Source organism: Arachis duranensis, chromosome 10, assembly GCF_000817695.3.
Source record: "Arachis duranensis cultivar V14167 chromosome 10, aradu.V14167.gnm2.J7QH, whole genome shotgun sequence".
NCBI classification, from domain to species: domain Eukaryota; kingdom Viridiplantae; phylum Streptophyta; class Magnoliopsida; order Fabales; family Fabaceae; genus Arachis; species Arachis duranensis.
In genome coordinates, this window is record NC_029781.3 from 47721567 (window position 1) to 47732894 (window position 11328).

Here is an 11328-nt window from a genome sequence, read left to right on the forward strand (position 1 = left end):
GTGCAAGGCCATAACCATGACCAACATGGCCGAACCTGGAGAGAGTGAGGAGGACATGATTCTCAGTGAGAAAAACCTCATGGGATGTCCTTTGAACAAAAAGGAGTTCTCTCACGAGGAACCAAAAGAATCTGAGGCTCATCTAGAGATCATAGAGATTCCACTGAACTTCCTATTACCATTCATGAGCTCTGAAGAATATTCTTTATCTGAAGAAGATGAAGTTACTACTGAAGAGCAAGTTGCTCAATATCTAGGAGAAATCATGAAGCTGAATGCCAAATTATTTGGTAATGAGACTTGGGAGGATGAACCTCCATTGCTCATTAATGAACTAAATGCCTTGCACCGTTGGCACCATGACCTTTGAGAAGGCCCTGTGTGACCTGAGGTCAGGCATAAACCTCATGCCACTCTCTGTAATGGAGAAACTAGGGATCTTTAAGGTACAAGCTACAACAATCTCACTAGAGATGGCAGACAAATCAAAGAAATATGCTTATGGACTTGTAGGGATGTCTTGGTAAAGGTTAAATGCCTTTACATCCCTGCTGACTTCATAATCCTAGATACTGGGAAGGATGAGGATAAATCTATCATCCTTGGAAGACCCTTCCTAGCCACAGCAAAAGCTCTGATTGAGGTAGACAGCGGAGAGCTAGTCGTTCAAGTGAATGAGGACTACCTTGTGTTTAAGGCTCAAGGATCTCCTTCTGTACACATGGAGAAGAAGCATGAAAAGCTTCCTTCAATACAGAGCCAAACAGAACCCCCACATTCAAACTCTAAGTTTGGTGTTGGGAGGCCATCATCATGCTCTGAGTATCTGTGAGGCTCCATGAGAGCTCACTGTTAAGCTATTGACATTAAAGAATCGCTTGTTGGGAGGCAACTCAATTTTTATTTATCTATGTTAAATTTCCATTGTTATTTTATGTCTTCTTTAGGTTGATGATCATGTGGAGTCACAAAAACAACTGCAAAAATCAAAGCAAATGCAAAAACAGCATTAAAAATAGCACACCCTAGAGGAGAAGCTTACTAGCGTTAAACGCTAGAAAAGGGTAGCAGCATGGGCGTTAAACGCCCAGTCTGGCACCATTCTAGGCCTTTAACGCTAGAAAAGGGCACCAGACTGGTGTTTAACACCAGAAAAGGGCACTAAGCTGGCATTAAACGCTAGAAAGGGAAGAAAAGCTGGCGTTTAACGCCAGAAATGGGCAGCAACCTGATGTTTAACGCCAGGATTAGCACTCAGAGGGCATTTACATGCCAAAATGGTGCAGGGATGAGAAATCCTTGACACCTCAGGATCTATGGACCCCACAGGATCCCCACCTACCTCAACTCACTCTCTCTCTTCTTCACACATTCCAATAACACCCTTCCCCAAATACCCTTCACCAATCACCTCCATCCACTCTTCCCCAAAAACCCCACCTACCTCAAACATTCAAATTCACATCCTTTCCCTCCCAAACCTAACCCTAGTACACAAACCCTACTCCTCTCTCCACTTCTATATAAACCCCTCCTCCCTCCTTCATTTTCACACATCATAAACACTACCTTCTCCACTTTGCCAAACCATTTCGACCTCTCAATCTCCTCCACTTCTTCTTCTTCTCCATCAATCTTTCTTCTTTTGCACGAGGACGAGCAAACCTTTTAAGTTTGGTGTGGAAAAAGCATTGCTTTTTGTGTTTCCATAACCATTTATGGCACCTAAGACCGGAGAAACCTCTAAAAAGAGGAAAGGGAAGGCAAAAGCTTCCACCTCCGAGTCATGGGAGATGGGGAGATTCATCTCAAAGGCCCATCAAGACCACTTCTATGAAGTCGTTGCCAAGAAGAAGGTGATCCTTGAGGTCCTTTTCATGCTCAAAAGGAATGAGTATCCAGAGATCCGACATGAGATTCGAAGAAGAGGTTGGAAAGTTCTCACCAACCCTATTCAACAAGTTAGAATCTTAATGGTTCAAGAGTTCTATGCTAATGCATGGATCACTAAGAACCATGATCAAAGTGTGAACCCGAACCCAAAGAATTGGCTTACAATGGTTCGGGGGAAATACTTAGATTTCAGTCCAAAAAATGTAAGGTTGGCATTCAACTTGCCAATGATGCAATGAGATGCACGTCCATGCACTAGAAGGGTCAACTTTGATCAAAGGTTGGACCAAGTCCTCATGGACATATGTGTAGAAGAAGCTCGGTGAAAAAGAGACTCTAAAGGCAAGCCGATTCAATTGAGAAGGCATGACCTTAAACCCGTGGCTAGAGGATGGTTAGAGTTCATCCAACGCTCTATTATTCCTACTAGCAACCGGTCCGAAGTAACTGTGGATCGGGCTATCATGATCCATAGTATCATGATTGGAGTGGAAGTGGAAGTTCATGAGATCATACCTCTAGAACTATACAAGGTTGCTGAAAAACTTTCCACTTTAGCAAGGTTAGTGATGAGCGGATAATTTATACGCTTTTTGGCATTGTTTTTAGGTAGTTTTTAGTAGGATCTAGCTACTTTTAGGGATGTTTTTATTAATTTTTATGCAAAATTTACATTTCTGGACTTTACTATGAGTTTTTGTGTTTTTCTGTGATTTCAGGTATTTTCTGACTGAAAAAATTGAGGGACCTGAGCAAAAATCTGATAGGAGGCTGACAAAGGACTGCTGATGCTGTTGGAATCTAACCTTCCTGCACTCGAAACGGATTTTATCGAGCTACAAAACTCCAATTGGCGCTCTCTTAACTGCGTTGGAAAGTAGACATCCCAGGCTTTCCAGCAATATATAATAGTCTATACTTTATTTGAGATTAGATGATGCAAACTGGCGTTCAACACCAGTTCCATGCTGCATTCTGGAGTAAAACGCCAGAAACACGTCACAAACCATAGTTAAACGCCAAAAACACGTTACAACTTGGCGTTTAACTCCAAGACAAGCCTCTGCACGTGTAAAGCTCAAGCTCAGCCTAATCACACACCAAAGTGGGCCCTGGAAGTGGATTTCTGCACTTAGACTTATTTCTGTAAACCCTAGTAACTAGTCTAGTATAAATAGGACATTTTACTATTGTATTAGACATCTTTGGATTATTTTTGGATTACCTTATGATCCTTTGATCACGTCTTGGAGGCTGGCCTCTCGGCCATGCCTGGACCATCACTTATGTATTTTCAACGGTGAAGTTTCTACACACCATAGATTAAGGTGTGGAGCTTTGCTGTACCTCGAGAATTAATGCAATTACTATTGTCCTTTTTATTCAATTCAAGCTTATTCTTGTTCTAAGATATCACGCATACTTCAACCTGATGGATGTGATGATCCGTGACACTCATCATCATCCGTCCTTATGAACGCGTGCCTGACAACCACATTCGTTCTACAAGCGAAAGCTAGAGTGTGTATCTCTTGGATTCCTGATACACGACACATGGTTGCCCTCGCCTGACAACCGAGCCTTCTATTCCGTGATATCAGAGTCTTTGTGGTATAAGCTAGAATCCATTGGCAGCATTCATGATTGAGAACCAAAAGAATGACTGTGACGAGTTCAAACTCGCGAGTGTTGGGCGTAGTGACAGACGCAAAAGAATCACTGGATTCTATTCCGACATGATCGAGAACCAACAACTGATTAGCCATGCGGGAAACCATAGAGGACCATTTTCACTGAGAGGATGGGAAGTAGCCATTGACAACGGTGATGCCCTACATACAGCTTGCCATGGAAAGGAGTAAGAATGATTGGATGAAGCAGTAGGAAAGCAGAGATTCAGAAGGAACACAGCATCTTCATGCACTTATCTGAAATTCTCACCAATGAATTACATAAGTATCTCTATTTTTATTTCATGTTTTATTGATCTTTATATTCGAAAACCATTATAACCATTTGAATCTGCCTAACTGAGATTTACAAGGTGACCATAGCTTGCTTCAAGCTGACAATCTCCGTGGGATCGACCCTTACTCACGTAAGGTATTACTTGGACGACCCAGTGCACTTGCTGGTTAGTTGTGCGGAGTTGTGACAAAGTGTGATTCACATTTGAGAGCACCAAGTTATTGGAGCCATTGTTGATGATCACAATTTACGTGCACCAAGTTTTTGGCGCCGTTGTCGGGGATTGTTCGAGTTTGGACAACTGACGGTTCATCTTGTTGCTCAGATTAGGTAATTTTCCTTTCAAAAATTTTTGTTTGTTTTCGTTTTTCAAAAAAATAATTTTCAAAAATTCCAAAAAAATTATAAAATCATAAAAACCAAAAATATTTTGTGTTTCTTACTTGATTCTAGAGTCAATTTTAAAGTTTAGTGTCAATTGCATCTTTTTAATTTTCTAAAAAAATTCGAAAAAAAATATTTCATGCATTGCATTCTTCATGATCTTCAAGTTGTTCTTGGTAAATCTTCTTGTTTGATCTTCATATTTTCTTGTTTAGTGTCTTTTGTTATTTTTCATATGCATTCTTGCATTCATAATGTCTAAACATGAAAAATTTCTAAGTTTGGTGTCTTGCATATTTTTCTTTTCTTGAAATTTTTTCCAAAATAATTACTTGATGTTCATCTTGATCTTCAAAGTGTTCTTGGTGTTCATCTTGACATTCATAGTGTTCTTGCATGCATCATTAGTTTTGATCCAAAATTTTCATGTTTTGGGTCATATTTGTGTTTTTCTCTCTCCTCATTAAAAATTTAAAAAATAAAAAAATATATTTTCCTTTTTTCTCTCCTAAATTTCGAAAATTTGAGTTGACTTAGTCAAAAAAATTTTAAAACTTAGCTATTTCTTATAAGTCAAGTCAAATTTTCAATTTTAAAAATCCTATCTTTTCAAAAAATTTTCAAAAATCAAATCTTTTTCATTTTTCTTTTATGATTTTCGAAAATTTAAAAATATTTTTCAAATTCTTTTTCTTAATTTCATTTCAAATTTTCGAAAACTTTACTAACAATTAATGTGATTGATTCAAAAATTTGAAGTTTGTTACTTTCTTGTTAAGAAAGGTTCAATCTTTAAATTCTAGAATCATATCCTTTAGTTTCTTGTTAGTCAAGTAATCAATTTTAATTTTAAAAATCAAATATTTTTCAAAATAAATTTCAATCATATCTTTTCAATCATATCTTTTTCAAAATCATATCTTTTTCAAAAATTTAATTTCAAAATCTTTTCTAACTTCTTATCTTTTCAAAATTGATTTTCAAATCTTTTTCAACTAACTAATTGACTTTTTGTTTGTTTTAAAATTCTTATCTTTTTCAAAACTACCTAACAACTTTTCTCTCTCTAATTTTCAAAAATTCCTCACCCTTTTTCAAAATTCTTTTTGATTAACTAATTGTTTCAAATTTTAATTTTAATTTTATTTCTTCTTTTAATTTTCGAAAATCACTAACCATTTTTCAAAAACAATTTTCGAAATTCTCTTCCTCTCATCTCTTTCAATTTATTTTATTTATCTACTAACACTTCTCTTCTACTCATAAATTCGAACCTTCTCTTCTCTCTGTGTTCGAATTTTTCTCTTCTCCTTCTTTTATTCTCTTATTCTTCTACTCACATAAAGGAATCTCTATACTGTGACATAGAGGATTCCTCTTCCTTTTTTATTCTCTTCTTTTTCATGTGAGCAGGAGCAAGGAAAAGGACATTCTTGTTGAAGTAGATCCTGAACCTGAAAGGACTCTGTAGAAGAAGCTAAGAGAAGCTAAAGCACAACAATTCAGAGAAAACCTTACAGAGAATCTCGAAAAAGAAATAGACATGGCCGAACCCAATAACAATGGTGGAGGCGCAAAGAGGATGCTTGGTGATTATACTACACCTACTTCCAAATTTGATGGAAGAAGCATCTCAATCCCTACCATCGGAGCAAATAATTTTGAGCTGAAGCCTCAACTAGTTGCTCTAATGCAACAGAACTGCAAGTTTCATGGACTTCCATCAGAAGATCCCTATCAGTTTTTAACTGAGTTCTTGCAGATCTGTGAGACTATTAAGACTAATGGAGTAGATCCTAAAGTCTACAGGCTCATACTTTTCCCTTTTGCTGTAAGAGACAGAGCTAGAACATGGTTGGACTCACAACCTAAAGATAGCCTGGACTATTGGGATAAGCTGGTCACGGCCTTCTTGGCTAAGTTCTTTCCTCCTCAAAAGCTCTGCAAGCTTAGAGTGGATATTCAGACCTTCAAACAAAAAGATGGTGAATCCCTCTATGAAGCTTGGAAAAGATACAAGCAGATGACCAAAAGGTGTCCTTCTGACATGCTTTCAGAGTGGACCATTTTGGATATATTCTATTATGGTCTATCTGAGTTCTCTAAGATATCACTAGACCATTCTGCAGGTGGATCCATTCACCTAAAGAAAATGCCTGCAGAAGCTCAAGAACTCATTGACAGGGTTGTAAATAACCAATTCATGTAGACCTCTGAGAGGAATCATGTGAGTAGTGAGACGCCTCAGAAGAGGGAAGTTCTTGAAATTGATGCTCTGAATGCCATATTGGCTCAGAACAAAATTTTGACTCAACAAGTCAACATGATTTCTCAGAGTCTGCATGGATTGCAAAATGCATCCAACTGTACTAAAGAGACATCTCCTGAAAAAGAAGCCTATGATCCTGAGAACCCTGCAATAGCAGAGGTGAATTACATGGGTGAACCCTATGGAAACACCTATAATCCTTCATGGAGAAATCATCCAAATTTCTCATGGAAGGATCAACAAAAGCCCCAACAAGGCTTTAACAATGGTGGAAGAAACAGGCTTAGCAATAGCAAGTCTTTTCCATCATCTTCTCAACAATAGATAGAGAATTCTGAGCAGAGCTCCTCTAGATTAGAAAACATAGTCTCTGATCTATCCAAGGCCACTTTAAGTTTCATGAATGAAATAAGGTCCTCCATTAGAAATTTGGAGGCACAAGTGGGCCAGCTGAGTAAGAAAATCACTGAAACTCCTCCTAGTACTCTCCCAAGCAATACAGAAGAGAATCCAAAGAGAGAGTGCAAGGCCATTGATATAATCAAAATGGCCGAATCCAAAGAGGAAGGGGAGGACGTGAATCCCAATGAGGAAGACCTCATGGGACATCTCCCAGATAAGAAGGAGTTCCCTATTGAGGACCTAAAGGAATCTGAGGCTCATATAGAGACCATAGAGATTCCATTGAACCTCTTTCTGCCATTCATGAGCTCTGAAAACTATTCTTCCTCTGAAGAGGATGAAGATGTAACCGAAGAGCAAGTTGCTCAATATCTAGGAGCCATCATGAAGCCAAATGCCAAGTTGTTTGGTAATGAGACTTGGGAAAATGAACCTCCCTTGCTCATTAGTGAACTAAATACATGGGTTCAGCAAACTTTACCTCAAAAGAAACAAGATCCTGGTAAATTCTTAATACCCTATACCATAGGCACCATGACCTTTGAGAAGGCTCTGTGTGACCTGTGGTCAGGTATAAATCTTATGCCACTCCCTGTAATGGAGAAACTAGGGATCTTTGAGGTACAGGCTGCCACATTCTCATTAAAGATGGCAGACAAGTCAATAAGCCAAGCTTATGGATTGGTAGAGGACGTGTTAGTGAAGGTTAAAAGCCTTTACATCCCTGCTAATTTCATAATATTAGACACTATGAAGGAGAAGGATCAATGCATCATCCTTGGAAGACCCTTTCTAGCCACAGCAGGAGCTGTGATTGTTGTTGACAAAGGAGAGCTAGTCCTTCAATTGAATGGGGACTACCTTGTGTTTAAAGCTCAAAGATCTTCCTCTGCAACCATAGAGAGGAAGCATGAAAAGCTTCTCTCAATACAGAGTCAAACAAAGCCCCCACAATCAAACTCTAAGTTTGGCGTTGGGAGGCCACAACCAAACTCTAAGTTTGGTGTTAAGAAGGCCCCACATTCAACTCTAAGTTTGGTGTTGGGAGGCACTCATCATGCTCTGAACATCTGTGAAGCTCCATGAGAGCTCACTATCAAGCTATTGACATTAAAGAAGTGCTTATTGGGAGGCAACCCAATTTTTATTTATTTATATCTCTATTGTTCTTTTATGTTTTATTAGGTTCATGATTATGTGGAGTCACAAAACAATTGCAAAAATTAAAAACAAAATCGAAAATAGCAGAAGAAATAGCACACCCTGGAGGAAGAGCTTACTAGCGTTTAAACGCCAAAAAGAAGCATCTGGCTGGCGTTTAACGACAGAACAGAGCATAAAGCTAGCGTTGAATGCCAGAAAAATGCAGCAGTCTGGCGTTTAAACGCCAGGATTGCACCCTGGGGAAAACTGGCATTTAAGGCTAGAAACAAGCATCAGCCTGGCGTTAAACGCCAGAAACATACTACATTTGGGTGTTTAATGCCAGAAACAAGCATTAATCTGGCGTTAAACGCCAGGATTGCATGAAGAAGGCATTTTACACACCTAATTGGTGTAGGGATGATAAATCCTTGACACCTCAGGATCTGTGGACCCCACAGGAACACCTCAGGATCTGTGGACCCCACAGGATCACCTCAGGATCTGTGGATCCCACAGGATCCTCACCTACCTCAACTCATCTTCTCTCTTCTTCACACAATCCAATAACACTCTTCTCCAAACACCCTTCACCAATCACCTTAATCTCTCTTCCCCATCACCTCTTCACCACTCACATCCATCCACTCTTCCACATAAACCCCACCTACCTTCAAATTCAAAATCTCTTTCCCACCCAAACCCACCCTAAATAACCGAACCCCATTTCCTCTCCCTCCACTATATAAACCCCTCCATCATTCTTCATTTTCACACAACACAACCCTCTCTTCTTCCCCTTGGCCGAAATCCACACAGCTCTCCCTCTCCTCCATATCTTCTTCTTCTTCTTCTATTCTTTCTTTTCTTTGCTCGAGGGCGAGCAATATTCTAAGTTTGGCGTGGTAAAAGCATAGTTTTTTATTTTTTCATAACCATTTATGGCACCTAAGGCCGGAGAAACCTCTAGAAAGAGAAAAGGGAAGACAAAAGCTTCCACCTCCGAGTCATGGGAGATGGAGAGATTCATTTCAAAGGTCCATCAAGACCACTTCTATGAAGTTGTGGCCAAGAAGAAGGTGATCGCTGAGGTCCCTTTCATGCTGAAGAAAAATGAGTATTTGGAAATCCGACATGAGATCCAAAGAAAAGGATGGGAAGTTCTGGCCAACCCCATTCAACAAGTCAGAATCTTAATGGTTCAAGAGTTCTATGCCAATGCATGGATCACTAGGAACCATGATCAGAGTATGAACCCGAATCCAAAGAATTGGCTTACAATGGTTCGGGAGAAATACTTAGATTTCAGTCCAGAAAATGTAAGATTGGCATTCCACTTGCCAATTATGCAAGAAAACGCATGCCCCTACACTAGAAGAGTCAAATTTGATCAAAGGTTGGACCAAGTCCTCACGGACATATGTGTGGAAGGAGCTCAATGGAAAAGAGACTCAAAAGGCAAACTGGTTCAATTGAGAAGACTGGACCTTAAGCATGTGGCTAAAGGATGGTTGGAGTTCATCCAATGCTCCATCATCCCCACTAGCAACCGATCCGAAGTAACTGTGGATCGAGCCATCATGATTCATAGCATCATGATTGGAGAGGAAGTAGAAGTTCATGAAGTCATCCCTCTAGAACTCTACAAAGTAGCCGAAAAGCCCTCCACCTTGGCAAGGCTAGCTTTTCCTCATCTCATTTGCCATCTATGCAACTTAGCTGGAGTTGTCATCGAAGAAGACATCCTCATTGAAGAGGACAAGCCCATCACTAAGAAGAGGATGGAGCAAACAAGAGAGCTCATTCATGGATCTCAAGAGACGCATGAGGAAGTTCATCATCAAGAATTCCCTAAGATGCCTCAAGTGATGCATTTTCCTCCAAACAACTATTGGGAATAACTCAACACTTCTTTAGAAGGATTGAGTCATAACATGAACCAATTAAGGGTGGAACACCAAGAACACTCCACCATTCTCAATGAGATTAGAGAAGATCAAAGAGCTATGAGGGAGGAGCAACAAAGGCAAGGAAGAGACATAGAGGAGATCAAGGACATCATTGGTCTTTCAAGAAGAAGGCACCACCATCACTAAGGTGGACTCATTCCTTAACTTCCTTGTTCTTATTTCTCTATTTTTCGATTTTATGCTATATGTTTGGTTATGTTTTGAGTCTTTACTACATGATCATTAGTGTCTAGTGTCTATGTCTTAAAGCTATGAATAATTCCATGAATCCTTCACCTTTCTTAATTGAAAAATGTTTCTAATAGAAAAGAACAAGAAGTACATGAGTTTCGAATTTATCTTTGAATTTAGTTTAATTATATTGATGTGGCGACAATACTTTTTGTTTTCTGAATGAATGCTTGAACAGTGCATATGTCTTTTGATATTGTTGTTTATGAATGTTAAAAATTGTTGGTTTTTGAAAGAATGATGAACAAGAGAAATGTTATTGATAATCTGAAAAATCATGAAATTGATTCTTGAAGCAAGAAAAAGTAGTGAAGAACAAAGCTTGCGAAAAAAAGAGAGAAAAAGTGGCAAAAAAAATTAAAGAAAAAGAAAAAGCAAGCAGAAAAAGCCAAAAGCTCTTTAAACCAAAAGGCAAGAGCAAAAAGCCAATAGCCCTTAAAATCAAAAGGCAAGGGTAAAAATTATCCAAGGCTTTGAGCATCAATGGATAGGAGGGCCTAAGGAAATAAAATCCAGGCCTAAGCGGCAGAACCAAGCTGTCCCTAACCATGTGCTTGTGGCGTGAAGGTGTCAAGTAAAAAGCTTGAGACTGAGCGGTTAAAGTCGTGATCCAAAGCAAAAAGAGTGTGCTTAAGAGCTTTGGACACCTCTAACTGGGCACTTTAGCAAAGCTGAGTCACAATCTGAAAAGGTTCACCCAGTCATGTGTCTGTGGCATTTATGTATCCGGTGGTAATACTGGAAAACAAAGTGCTTAGGGCCACGGCCAAGACTCATAAAAGAGCTGTGTTCAAGAATTAACATACTTAACTAGGAGAATCAATTAACACTATCTAAACACTGAGTTCCTATAGATGCCAATCATTCTTAACTTCAAAGGAAAAAGTGAGATGCCAAAACTGTTCAGAAGCAAAAAGCTACAAGTCCCGCTCATCTATTTAGAACTAATATTCATTGATATTTTGAGATTTATAGTATATTATCTTCTTTTTATCCTATTTGATTTTTAGTTGCTTGGGGACAAGCAACAATTTAAGTTTGGTGTTGTAATGAGCGGATAATTTATAC

General features: G+C 39.0%; 1 non-coding gene across 1 annotated transcript; it reads right to left on the reverse strand.

The window, feature by feature from the left end:
- Positions 1-6190: 6190 nt before the first annotated feature.
- LOC127743463 (small nucleolar RNA R71) lies at positions 6191-6298 on the reverse strand. The gene has a single exon (XR_008004855.1). It is a non-coding gene; the product is annotated as a small nucleolar RNA R71 (small nucleolar RNA).
- Between the last annotated feature and the right edge of the window lie 5030 nt (positions 6299-11328).